We start from the raw sequence: 12,515 nt of genomic DNA, 5'->3' as shown, positions 1-12,515 counted from the left end.
TCCTCTCTGTATATCTGACTTTGCAATAAAAATAAATACATCTTTAAAAAAAAAGATGTTACAATAACATGTGTTTTTAAAACTTTGTTGTTTCAACAGAGGGTTAGATTTTAATTCCATATATCAATGATAGTTAGAAAATGCTCCAAATGATACTTTAAGGCGTATAATCAATTATATCATACATAAACTTTCTTTTACAATCTTAATGTGACAATGGATTAGATTTAACTTTTATACCAGATTATTTTGATGTAATGTTACCTTTTTGGAGACTACTTTAAGAGTTATATTTAATCATGTACAAACATTTTCTAATGGCATAAGAGGTTAGATAATCTATGGATCCTGTTTAATCCCCCCTCTTGGCAAAAGGGAGGGGGGACTTGACAAAGAGAGAAGGAATAAAAAGTGAAAATAACCTTGGATATGCAGCAGCTGTAGGGGGGGTGGCTTCGGAGGACAGGAGACTGTTGCTGTGGAAGGGGAGAGACAGAGTTTAACCTGAGGCTGCTGGGTTGGGAGGAAAGGTGGATTGTTCCTGGGGTGAATGGAGTTAATCTCACTAGGGAAAGAGTGAGTTAAGAGGTTGGAGGGATCAGAGTGTGCCAGAAGAACTTGAGAGGGAGAATGGAGACAAAGAAGGCTTGCCCAAAGAAATCTCTGATTGTTCGCCATTGCGGTGACAGAGGTTATCGAGATCACGGAGAATTTGGAGGTCAGATTCAGTCATTGGCTCATTTGTGTCTAGTGCAAACCACATTGCAGGAGAAACTTAGTTGGTATGGCTAGAGGTCTGAGAATTTTGAAATTTTGAGGAGGCAGCCAAATGGCGACTCTGTAAGTTGGCTTGAACTCTGCAGCCTGGCTGGAATGCCCAGAGTCCAAGGTGGTGGGATTAGTGCAACCTCAGATTTTCATAGAGGATAAAATTATGAGAGCCAAAGCATGGAGGAGAACCTATTGAGCGGAAGGGGTTACACTCCCCCCACCTCCTGCGGCGACTAGTAGGCTGCGTTTACTCTACTTGGAGTGGTACATGGGGTCAGCCATGGCTGAGAGGCTATGAGAGGTTTCCTTCACAAGCAATCCAAGTCGGGGTCTGAAGAGGCGATGTGGCAGCTCAGATCCACAGTGAGGAGAGCAAACGAGAGGCCCATAGTCAGAGGTGGATGAAAGGGAGGAGAGGGACAAAGGCCAGATGGCAGAATGAAGAATGGGTTTAGGTTAGACATGGAAGAAAGCCTGGATATAGCAGCCTCCTTCCATCCTTCCAAACAAGGATGGTTATGATCCCGGAATGTGTCTGGATTCAGAGAGCCAGTAAGAGGCAACATGGAGGAATTACATAAAGGATATAGAGGCCAGTTCACGTGACAGAGTCCTCAGAATCCTTCCTTACAGAAAGTGTAATGAGTCAGGATATTTCTTCTTCTTCTTTTTTTTTTTTAAGATTTATTCATTTTTATTGGAAAGGCAGATATACAGAGAGGAGGAGAGACAGTTAGGAAGATCTTCCCTCCGATGATTCACTCCCCAAGTGACCACAACGGTTGGTGCTGAGCTGATCCGAAGCCAGGATCCAGGAGCTTCTTCTGGGTCTCCCACGCAGGGTCCTAAAGCTTTGGGCCGTCCTCGACTGCTTTCCCAGGCCACAGGCAGGGAGCTGGATGGGAAGCGGGGCTGCCGGGATTAAAACTGGCGCCCATATGGGATCCCAGTGTGTTCAAGGTGAGGGCTTTTAACCTCTACGCTGTCGCACCGTCGCACCGGGCCCTGATTCAGGATATTTCAAATAGGGTAAAAGGACGGGGGTGGGGAGTGGGGTGATCCTGAAAAGAAATAAAAGAAGTTTAATGAATAAGGAAGAATCTGGAGAAAGTTACCAGAAACCAGGAATCCGCTGCAGCCTGAGCCTAGAGTGAGTGTGGAAGGAGCAGGTGAGTTAAAGCAGGTTTCTTTTCACCAGTGGAGCAGTTGGGGGATATTTGGAGAATAAAGGGTTTTCTGATTGCTCACCGGAGTTCACGTGGGAAAGGTGTAAATCTATGCGTGGCAGGTGAGGGCTGAATCCTGCAGACCCCTCCCCCCCGGGGGGGGGGCGGCGGGCTGAGAGCTGCAAAGCTATTTTATGAACCTGAGGTGATAGTGAAGCCTCAGGAAGCAGCACATCTCGTGCCTCAGTTTACCCACTTGTATTCATAGTAAGGGCAGTCTGCTTCGGAGATGCCGCTGCCTGCCTTCCACGCCTGGGCTCCATCTCGTCCCTACCTGCTTCCCCCCATCAGCTGTAGGTGCTTCCAATCCGCTGCCTGCCTTCCACGCCTGGGCTCCATCTCGTCCCTACCTCCTTCCCCCCATCAGCTGTAGGTGCTTCCAATCCGAAGGGGGAGGAGAGGCAGGGCAGGTGTGCAGGTGAAACAAATCTTCCCTCTTTGCAGCCATTTATCCTAGGCAGCGCCTCAAGCTCAGACGCCTACCAAGTAGTTGTGGGGGGAAGGCGGGTAGAAGAAAAGTGTTTGTTGTTGTTGTTGCTGGTTCCGGGTGCCCTGGGACAAAAAGGAGAGCATGCCGTCCCCCACAGCTAATCCATCGCGGGAGGACAGCGGCCGCCCCTACCTAGTGCTGGTTCTGAGAGAGACAAAAGCCAGTACAGCGAGGTAGCTGTCCCTATGCCAAGCCACGCCGCAAGGCCTCGGGGCAGGCCGCAGGGTTCACGGTGCAAGGGTTCAGGGCCCGGGCCGGGCGGGCGCCCGGGGTCACGTGAGGCAGCGGGGTCACGTGACCGGCGGGCCCGGCGCCCTCACGCTCCGCCCGGGGCTCCTCCCCCTCCGCCGCCGGGCTCCGGCTCGAGCTACCGGCGGAGCTCAAGAGATCCCCGCGGCAGCCCGGGGCTCCAGGTGCGGCGGCGACGGCGGCCTGGCAGGTAGCGTGTGGGTGCGGGAGGCCGCGCGCGCCCTTCTCCCTGCCCGCGGCCCGGCCTGCCCTGCCCGCCTCCCTCAGCCAGCCCGGGCGCGCGGGGGGCGCTGGCACCTCGGCGCCGAGGAGGAAGAGGGCAGGGTGAGGAGAGGGGAGGGAAAAGTTTCCCCGGCTCCCCGTCCTTGCGGGCTGCGGACGCGGTGGTGCCGGCGGAACGGGAGTCGCAGGCTCTGCCCGCTGTTGTGCTGGGAGAGGGGGAGCGAGCGTCCGCTCGGGCACTGCCCATCTTCGCGCGGCCCTGGCAGGGGACTTGGCATCTACTCGTTGGCGTCGAGTGTGTCACAAGCCACGTACCCGACTGTGTGCCTTTGCCCACCCGCGGAAGCCACCGAGGGGATGACGGGGACCCAAGCAAGGGACGTTTTCCTGCGTCCTGCCTCCTGATGTGCTCCATTTTACTGAAGATGCCCATTGAATCTGCTCTCCTCCGGGCTTTGTTTGCGAAGACGCGGTGGAGTCCGCTGCCTGCTACAGAACTCTTTGCAGCTGGGGCTGACGATTTTATAAAGCGATCTTGTAGTGAATGACGCTCTTAGCCAAGCGGATTCGGGACCCACACTGGCCCCTGCCCTGTTTGGGGTGGGGACGGGATGGAGGGTAGCAACCGTGTTCTGAAATGGGTGTGTGTTGTGAGCTAACGACATAAATACGCCCAAGTGTGCAAGGTGAGTGCTGCGAGGAGCGGAACACGGACGGAGCCCCGACAGCCAGGCGTTCCGTGTGTAGGCTTTCCACTTCAGGATTTGAAGGGAGCACTGGGGTGAGTTGCACCCCTCCGAGATGCAGTCGGGCTTGAGTGACTGTGTTCAGATGCAATTAATGTAGCAGTTAATTTGTGGGATGGGTTGTAATCCACTAATCCATTTGGTAATTACCAGCCTATTGTTAATACTGCCATGTGGGTCCTCTAGTTTGTTTCTCTGAAAGAGGAAGCGTGTTAATCTTTGCAGAGATTTCCTCCTGCGCGTGTTCTTTGTGTGTGTGTGTGCCAGATGATTGGTTTCTGGGGACTTAAGAAAATGAATGGTGTTGCAAACAGAAGCTGTCAAATGGGTAGCTTGCAGGGGCGTTCTTGCACGTTGTCCCTAATGTAAGAGCCCCTTGTGTGTTGCAGCGGGAATTGGGCCCGTGTTAATGATCAGGAGCTGGAGGGCTGAGCCAGTGTCTCCCTTTATCTGAGTCATTGTGGGGGAGGATGAAAGTGAAAGTTGAAAAGGTGGCGGGGTGAGGATGAGGATGATGATCTTTCCCTGTTTGTGTGCTACACGAAACATAGGACACATTTTCTTATATTCTGTGATTTAAAAAATGGAAAGTGTTAACATTGTATCCATGTTAAGGAAAGCATGGAAGGGTATGATGGTTAAGTTTAACAGAACTAAGCTTCCTAGAGAAAGTTTCTTGAGTAGTTATTTAATGAACACAAAGCATTTCAAGGTACATTTTAACCACAATGTAGACTTTTAATTATCTTTTCAGAGATGAAAATATTGAACATGTCTATGTATATTGTGCGTATCTTGTGATTATATTTTCTGAATATGACAGTTAATATTTTGGGGTATAGGAACTTTTTTTTAAAAGATTTATTTATTGGAAAGTCAGATATACAGAGAGAAAGAGAGAGAGGAAGATCTTCCATCCGATGATTCACTCCCCAAGTGAGTGCGACGGCCGATGCTATGCCAATCCAAAGCCAGGAACCAGGAACTTCTTCCAGGTCTCCCACGCGGGTGCAGGGTCTCAAAGCATTGGGCCATCCTCGACTGCTTTCCCAAGCCACAAGCAGGGAGCTGGATGGGAAGTGGAGCAGCCGGGATTAGAACCGGCGCCCATATGGGATCCTGAGGCGTTCAAGGCAAGGACTTTAGCTGCTAGGCCATGCTGCCGGGCCCAGCACTTCTTTTCTGTACAAACATATTGGGTTGCTTAATTCTGAAGTGAGTTCAGATTGCAATATTGTGATAACCAAATGTAATTAAGATGAATCAGTAGCCAGAGTTTTGAAAGTGAGAACTTTATCCAAATCTGTGTTATGTGACTGTATGTAGTTTGGATAGCAAGGGGATGTATTTTGAAGTGTTTAAAATTTTTTTTTCAAAAAAGTGTTTATTTGAAAGACAAAGAGGAGGAGAGACAGCCAGGAGATCAGTTTGCTGGATCACTCGCCAGTGGCTACCTCAGCCCTAGGTGCATTAGCAGTAACAGGTGAAAAGACTTCAGGAAGTGATGAATTTCATCCACTACATATGGACCGTTCCCAAAGTGGAGGGTGTTTGTCCTTGCCACCTGGAGTGGCTTTCCTGAGATTAGTATTCCACATGGGCAGCTCTTTGAAAGGATGTTGCTTTTGAAGTTTAAGAAAGTTCTTGTTTTGGAAATAGACAGGTGTTCGAATCTCAAAAGTTAAGCTGTGTGGAGGAAACATTCCGTGGTGGTGTTCACGGCTGTGGTGTGTTGTTCCAGAGCAGGCGGCCAACAGTTCCTCCCATCTACGTTCTTGACTGTCATCTCCTATTAAGAGATGGAGTCTATTTCTGCTCCACTGGAGTCTGTAGACTGGCTCCTGACCTCTTTGACCAATGACAGTGGTAAAGGCGATACTGCGCTAGTTCTGTGCCTGCTTCTCCAGAGGTGTCGTGACTAAAAGTCACTCTCCTGGAAGCCAGTAGGATGTAAAGGAGATGATTAGGCCACACTGTGTGGAGGAAGACCACTTGAGTTGTCTCAGTGTGTGCATGAGGCTTGCTCTAGTCCTGATTGAAACTAGGAGTGCTGGCAACCTCACAAGTAACCCCAGCTGGGAGAAATGAATGGCTGTTGTTTTAAATGGCAGTTTTGAAGTTTTGAGCCGCTATGTTACTCTGCAGTAGAGGACAGAAATGCTATCATCACCTCTTGCCCACGAGACCCTTGGTATACCTCTGGGCTACATATAAATTTGTTGTAAGACGTGAACCCTGAGTACAAAATTATGATCAGCATATGCAGTAGCATGCCTTAATGCTAAGTCTCTAACGAAACCTTCATTTCCTGTTCTGTAGGAATGTACTTACGGAATTAGTTAAACCACACTGTGGCTCTGTTTCATACTCTTCAAGATAGCTGGCTAAGTAAAAAATTTTCTTTTGTGTCCTTGGTTGGTCATGTGATATGTTTCTAAATACACTTTGTGATATGATTGTTGAAAGTATTTTTGAAGAAACTGCCCATTAGTGAGATGGCACATGTGTAGTGTTGATGAAGTTTGCGCTATGACCGTTGTCACATCTTCATAAGAGGGATGGGAGATGTGCCTTGAACACCTGTGAATGGCTTTGTCATGCACAGGTCGGAGGATGAGTCTAGTGTTAATTCTAATGTGTGTGTTACAGAAGGTGTTTAAACACAATGATGGTCTTTAGAGAATGTCTGATGGTCTTTAAGAGAACGTCTGCCATTGCCTTTGAAAGAGAAAGTCTTTCAAAGTGTGTGGATTTCTGTTTAAATTCTGGTTAGGTCATCATTAAGGAAAACAAGCAAAACAAAAAAATGCCCAATTTTTCCCTTGAAAATCTTACAGGAGTGCATGGGCAACTTAAGAGATTGATGGGCCCCTCTTCCCTTCAGCTCTGCTGATCATCCTGCTAGGGTTTTTTGGTCATGGCTCTTTCCCGTCCTCACTGGTGCTGATTCAGGCTTTACCTGCCTTTAAACTGTTCCATCCTCCTTGTTATGAATGCCTTGACTCTTCACAAAGAAAGACAAGTGATCTCAGAATGTCTCCAAAAGCGAACTACATGGTGATGGCATCTACTGCCTAAGATGGCCGTAACAGTGAGAACTAGGGGTGGTGAGGTTATGAGGAAGCGGACGCCTTGGCATTGCTGGTGAGCATGCAGAATGTGACTGGCCTGGCTGCGAGAGAGTGGGCCTGAATACACATCACACATCTATTGCAATCTTTAGATTCCCTGTCATCTGGTACTTACCTTCACTCCTTGTGGAGACAGGACTTCCTCTTTTGGCAGTTTGTAAAGCGTTTCTAAATAGTTGAATATTTTGAATCAATATTTAACAGATGAAATCTGATTCTAAGAACACAGTGGCGTTCCTATCCTTCTGTCTTCTCCCCTCGTCCCTGTCTTGTGTTTGATTCTTACTCCATCCCCGAGTTCTGCTTTCCTGACTTAAATCTACAGAGCCTCAGCTGCTTCATCCTCTTCTGTTGCTTTGCCTTTCTACTTTGTCACTTCCCAGTGGCATATAAACAGGCTCAGGTCTCCAGTGTGTTTGAAATGATGATGCTACCACAAAGTGCTGCTTTACTTGAGCTTTTTCTATATAAATACCCTGGCTCTTTTTTCCTTTAGTTTAGCTTCTTGAACAAGCAGTTCATGTTGACTGTTTCCTGTTCTTCACCTTTCACATTCTTCAGCCTGCTGCAATCCGTCCTCTTCCACCCATGACCTTGTAGGACTCTTGCAAAGGTCACTGGGAATTCTACCTGTTGAACCCAAGGGGACATGGCTCAGCCCTTACCTCTGGTCTCCAGCCCTGCTCCGCTGGGCCTGACCATGCCCCAGGCTCTCCTGATTATCTTCCTTTCTCTTCACAGTCTCTTCTATGTGATGTTCCCTGTCGCTTTACTCTTGGAGTTTCTTAGACATCTGTCCACCTACGATCCAAAGCTAGGAGCCAGGAGCTTCTTCCAGGTCTCCCAAGGCTTTGCGCCATCCTCCCCTGCTTTCCCAGGCCTTAAGCAGGGAACTGGTTGTGAAATGGAGCAGCCAACGCACTTTATGGCACCCATATGGGATCCCAGTGCTTGCAAATGGAGGGTTAGGCAAATGAGCCATCGCGCCTGCCCCCTGCTTTGCTCTCTTTCATTTGTCCACTTTCTCTGAGTGATCTCATGTCACATTTCCAAATCTCCAAAGAGATCTCTTTCTCAAGTTTCAGATGTGTGAATCTCTGGAATGTGACATGCTCCAGGCCCTGACTGCTCCTGTGCAGAGCAGGCCACCTCATCCCCTGGTACCTGCTATGCCATGCCCTGTGTTGTAGTGAGCATGTGGTGTCTTTTCATATCCCATTGCTCCTTGGATTCAGCAAACCACCATCCTCCCGAGTCTCCCTTGTCCACTGCTCTTCTTTCAGTGGTGCCAGCACTCGCTGCCTTTCCTGGGTTACTCTTTCCTCCCCCTCATCTAGTCCTGCTTTCAGCGAGAGGAACCCTTCACAGACATGCATCTGACTGGATCGCTTCCTGTGGGAGACCCTTTGGGGATTGCCCATTGGCAATTGCTCTTAGGATAAAGGTTTGGGGATTGCCCAATGGCGGTTGCTCTTAGGATAAAGGTTGAGCTGTTGGCTGCAGCCATGCTGGCCTCCTTTGGCCCCCTCAGCAGACCTTTGCCCCAGATCCTGCTTGCTATTGTTGGTGTTTCCTCTCAGCAGAAGCACATTTCCCAGTGTTGGTGCTCCTTATTTGAGGACTGGCCCCTCCTCCCCTGTGTGTGCTGCGCCCAGGGTAGTAGTGTTGGGGGTCCGTGTTTGCTTACCCAAGGCCACCCAAGAAGCATTCCTCAATGAATAGTGTGCCTCTGCCTGCTCCCTGCTGGAGTTTTGACTTTGGTTTGACCTCCTTGCTGGTGTAGTTGACACCTTTCATACAGCCAGAGAGGAGTCAATGAGATGATGTTTGGGATACTTGTGTAGAAAAGGGTCATGAATAGGTAAAAAGGTTTAAACTTGACCTTCTGTCCCAGCCTTGAGCTTGTGGGAAAACAAAATGAAGTATTAATGTGTTCAGTGATATGAAGAGAGGACAGCAGAAAAATGGTGTGTGTGTGTGTGTGTATGTATGTATGTATACTCCATCATTCCATCCAGGTTTTCCACCGGGGTCAGGTTATAGTGTCTCAAGCACTTGAGCTGTTACCTGCCTCCCAGTGTGCATTAGCAAGGAGTTGATGTAGAAGCTATGTAACTGGGACTTCCCTGGCACACTGGTATGAAATGTGGAGGTTCCAATCAGCTGCTTAATCCACTACACCTGAACACTCAGAAAAATAACCCTAGTTTGCTTTAGAAAATGAAGGTATCTCATAAAAGTGACACATTGGTGAGAGGACACTAAGCCTCTCACCGCACTGATACTATTATGATGATTGGCCATTGACACTGTTACCTTTTAGGTTGTTTGCTTCTTCTAACCTGTGTATGCCTGGCTTCAGTAAAATTACCTCTTCATTTACAGAGAGTTGATTCCCTTCTTAGAATTGCCAGAAGCTTCTGTGCCATGAAATTAAAACAACCCCGATTGGATGATGGGGCTAAAGGGACACCTCCCCATGCTGGTACCAACGCCATGCTTCAGGTTGCATATCTGTTTGGTGATTGGGAGGTGACAGTCCTAGGCCCTTGCTGCAGTTTTCCCCATCATGAATGGGAAATAAACAAAACTGAGATGAAGGGCAGTGACAATCAGTGCTGGGGAAGTCTGGAGCAGTGATGCTATTATTTAAATGAGGGGGGAGGATTCCGCTGCCCGACTTGGGGAGGTGGCTTCAGCTGCATCTTTTAGGAGGATGACAGGCTGATGTGGAGACAGCTGCAGTCTTAAACCCCGGGGAATATGTCAGGGATTTAGGGTGTTCTTTCCCTTTCATTCTTACAATTTTGTGGTAGAAGATAGAAGTGGGTGACTGCTGTTCTAGCAGCTGGGCCAGTGTCTCAGCACATCTCTGAGATGCACGTTGCCTCTTACTTGCAGCCGTTAAAGTGGGTAAAGTAAGCCGTATTGTTTTTACTTTAAAATAAGACTGTCATCTTAGGGATATATCTGGATCCAGGAAATACATTTAGTGTTAAAATCTGAGCTATAAAATCTGCTTGGTCTCAAAAGGCCAGCATAAATTAGGAAGAAACTGTCAAGAGTAACATTGCACTGCTCTTAGAGTTTTGAGTTGATTTTACTGTGGCATAGGTGGATGACATAGGAAGAACAAAAATTTTATCCCAACCCTGCAACTTTTTTTTTTTATTTTACAGTTTTCTTTTCGTTTTTCTTTAAGATTTTTTTAAGAAAGTCATATCCATAAAGAGGAGATACAGAGAAAAATATCTTCTGTCCACTGATTAACTCCCCAAGTAGCTGCAGTGGCCGCAGCTGAGCTGATCTGAAGCCAGGAGCCAGGAGCTTCTTCTGGGTCTCTCACATGGGTGCAGGGTGCTATGGCTTTGGGCTGTCCTCTGCTGCTTCCCAGGCCACAGGCAGGGAGCTGGATGGGAAGTGGAGGAACCGGGCCATGAATTGGTACCCACGTCCCGGGATGTGCAAGGCAAGGATTTAGCCACTGAGCCACTGTTCCGGGCCCTGTAGTTTTCTTATGTGTATACCCAAAATAGGGAAAAGATGGCTACATCTTTGAGTCCTTTGTGCTCCAGTGGGAGCCTCCCTTGGTTGAAAAACAAGAAGGCTTGGCTGATTGTCCTTGCCAAATGTTTTACCATATGCTAGAGAAAGGAGAACTTTGAGGTTTCATACAATGGGTTTCTGGCATATGGAATTTCAATGTAGTGTCATGATTTTGCTCCCCGCTTTGAACAGATGAATGAGTGCTTCATGGTGTAGACTTTATTGGAACCCATCCTTAGCTGAACTACTCCACTGGTGTTTGCACTCTAGGCCTCTACTTCCTGGGAGAAATTCAGCCTTTTGGAGGTAACAGGCATGATTGCATTGCTTTGTTGTGTCCTTGGTGACTTGGTCACTGGAGCCACTGTGGAAGAATTATTAACATAGGCTATTATTGTTTTCATAATGTCATACAGTAGAGGGTTTTCTATCAATAGCACACCAACTATAAATAAACTGGCATTGTAAGGCAGCAGACTAGCCACTTAAATCTGGTTTGTGAAAATAGAGAAACCTCTGTTTCTGTACTGACTTTTGTTAAATATGTCTTGTGAGTTAAAAATTATTGTACATATTTGGCATTCTGTCTCGAGCAGTCGGAACCTGACTGTAGCTTGTGTCCTGAAGCGTGTGTAGGCTGTTTTAGATGGCTTGTTCAGCATTCAGAATCCTGGTTTCCTTGGAGAATCTGCTCCTAGGTTAAAGAATCACAGAAGAATGACAGCAGGAGAGAAGGCCCTTTTTAGGTGCTGCCAGTTAGAAAAGCTTGTGAACTTTGTCCTGGCATGTTTGCCATTTACTAATCTAAAACCTGCTAAGGATAAGTCCGGAGGTAAAAAGTCTTACTGGAGGCCAAATACATTCTGATTAGAGTGGGTCTGGGCATACAAGGCCTTCCTGGAACCGCAGGCTGAGGGCCAACCCTGAGTTCTTAGTACTATTTGATGTTGAGACCCTTACGTAATCAAAAAGTTTTCCTGGACCACTTTTCCCTATTTCCTGTTGATTTTCAAACTCTGTAGATATGTTCAGATATGTTTTTGCTGAGTCAGCTAAATGAAATCCTTCCCACCCTCCTGTAATATTGGGTTCCAAGAATAAAGCAAAATAGATGGCTATTAGAACAATGAAAAGCGTGGTTGCTACCGCTTTTAGCCCTCCAGCTCTAAATGTAGGTTTCTAAAATTGGAAGGTCTGTGTTTGTCCTGCTGGCTGGATTTGCTTTTTGTTTTTTTCTATGTGAAATGAAGTAACCTTTACTTCCCCAAGCTGGGGCTCTCCTACAGATGGTGCCAGTAGCTAGGGAAGGCTAGCCTGGGGAGTGGGGAGATTGATATGCAGGGCTAGGGAACTACTCAGGAAAATCCAATAGAATACGAGATAGGTTTTCTACTTTTAAAAAGTGTCCCTTACAAATGTAAGAATTCAGTTGTGAGACAGATAGCTACCTCAGCTGGTTCCCTCCTCAGATGCTTGTCTCGGCAGGGGTGTGCCACACCTGAGCCAGGAGCCAGTCTCCCACTTGAGTGGCCAGGGCACAGCAACTTGAGTCATAACCTGCAGGACACTGGAATCAAGAGCAGACAATGGTGTGAAAACACAATCATGCTTATGAATCACAAAAGGATGCAAAAATGACTCTTAATGAATTACTTTAGAAGTAACTATTTAATATGAGCAATCAAGTGCTATCTGGAATGAGCTGTCATCTCCACAGTCACTTGGTTCAGTGGAATTGGTGCATGTATTGGAAAGTTCCAAGGAGGCCATGCTGGCCTTTCTTTTTAAAATGTTCCATTCAGAATGTTCCTGATCTGAACATGTTGAGCCCAAGCCAGAGTTCCGGAAGCTTCATTGTGTTTTTCCAAAAGCAATTTTTTAAGGACCAAAACTTTCTTCACTTGGCCATATTCTTAAAGTAAATTTTATTAGTGGAGGTTTGCTGCAAGCTCATGGTAAGATTGGTTGCTGTTTTTAAATTCATGGTAAAATATGCCGAACAAAGCCAAGCATTTTGACCAGCAAAGAGATGTAGGTTCGTTCCCATTGTTGTGCAGCCATCACCACTTTTCATCCCAAGGACCTCCTCCTCCTTGCAAGTTGAAGCTGTGCTCCTGTTAAACTATACCTTGCC

At 47.3% G+C, this 12,515-nt stretch overlaps 1 protein-coding gene across 14 annotated transcripts in view; it reads left to right on the top strand.

The window, feature by feature from the left end:
• RCBTB1 (RCC1 and BTB domain containing protein 1) overlaps positions 1–12,515 on the top strand; it is a 67,182-nt gene that overhangs the window by 6,994 nt on the left and 47,673 nt on the right. For 2 of the 14 annotated variants that reach the window (XM_040991435.1, XM_040991438.1), the window contains exon 1: positions 2,838–2,926. The exons of 8 other annotated variants lie outside the window; for them this stretch is intronic. The gene's annotated coding sequence lies outside the window, so the exon portion shown is untranslated. Of the gene's footprint in view, positions 1–2,837; positions 2,927–3,714; positions 3,740–12,515 lie in introns of those variants that run through there. 4 more of the 14 variants (XM_040991444.1, XM_040991443.1, XM_040991436.1 and 1 more) reach the window with 4 other exon arrangements.

This window comes from Ochotona curzoniae, unplaced genomic scaffold (assembly GCF_017591425.1).
Source record: "Ochotona curzoniae isolate NIBS_2020 unplaced genomic scaffold, NIBS_Ocur_1.0 contig_64, whole genome shotgun sequence".
NCBI lineage: Eukaryota > Metazoa > Chordata > Mammalia > Lagomorpha > Ochotonidae > Ochotona > Ochotona curzoniae.
Note: the sequence above shows the minus strand (reverse complement) of the source record. Positions and strands in the feature narration are given on the sequence as shown.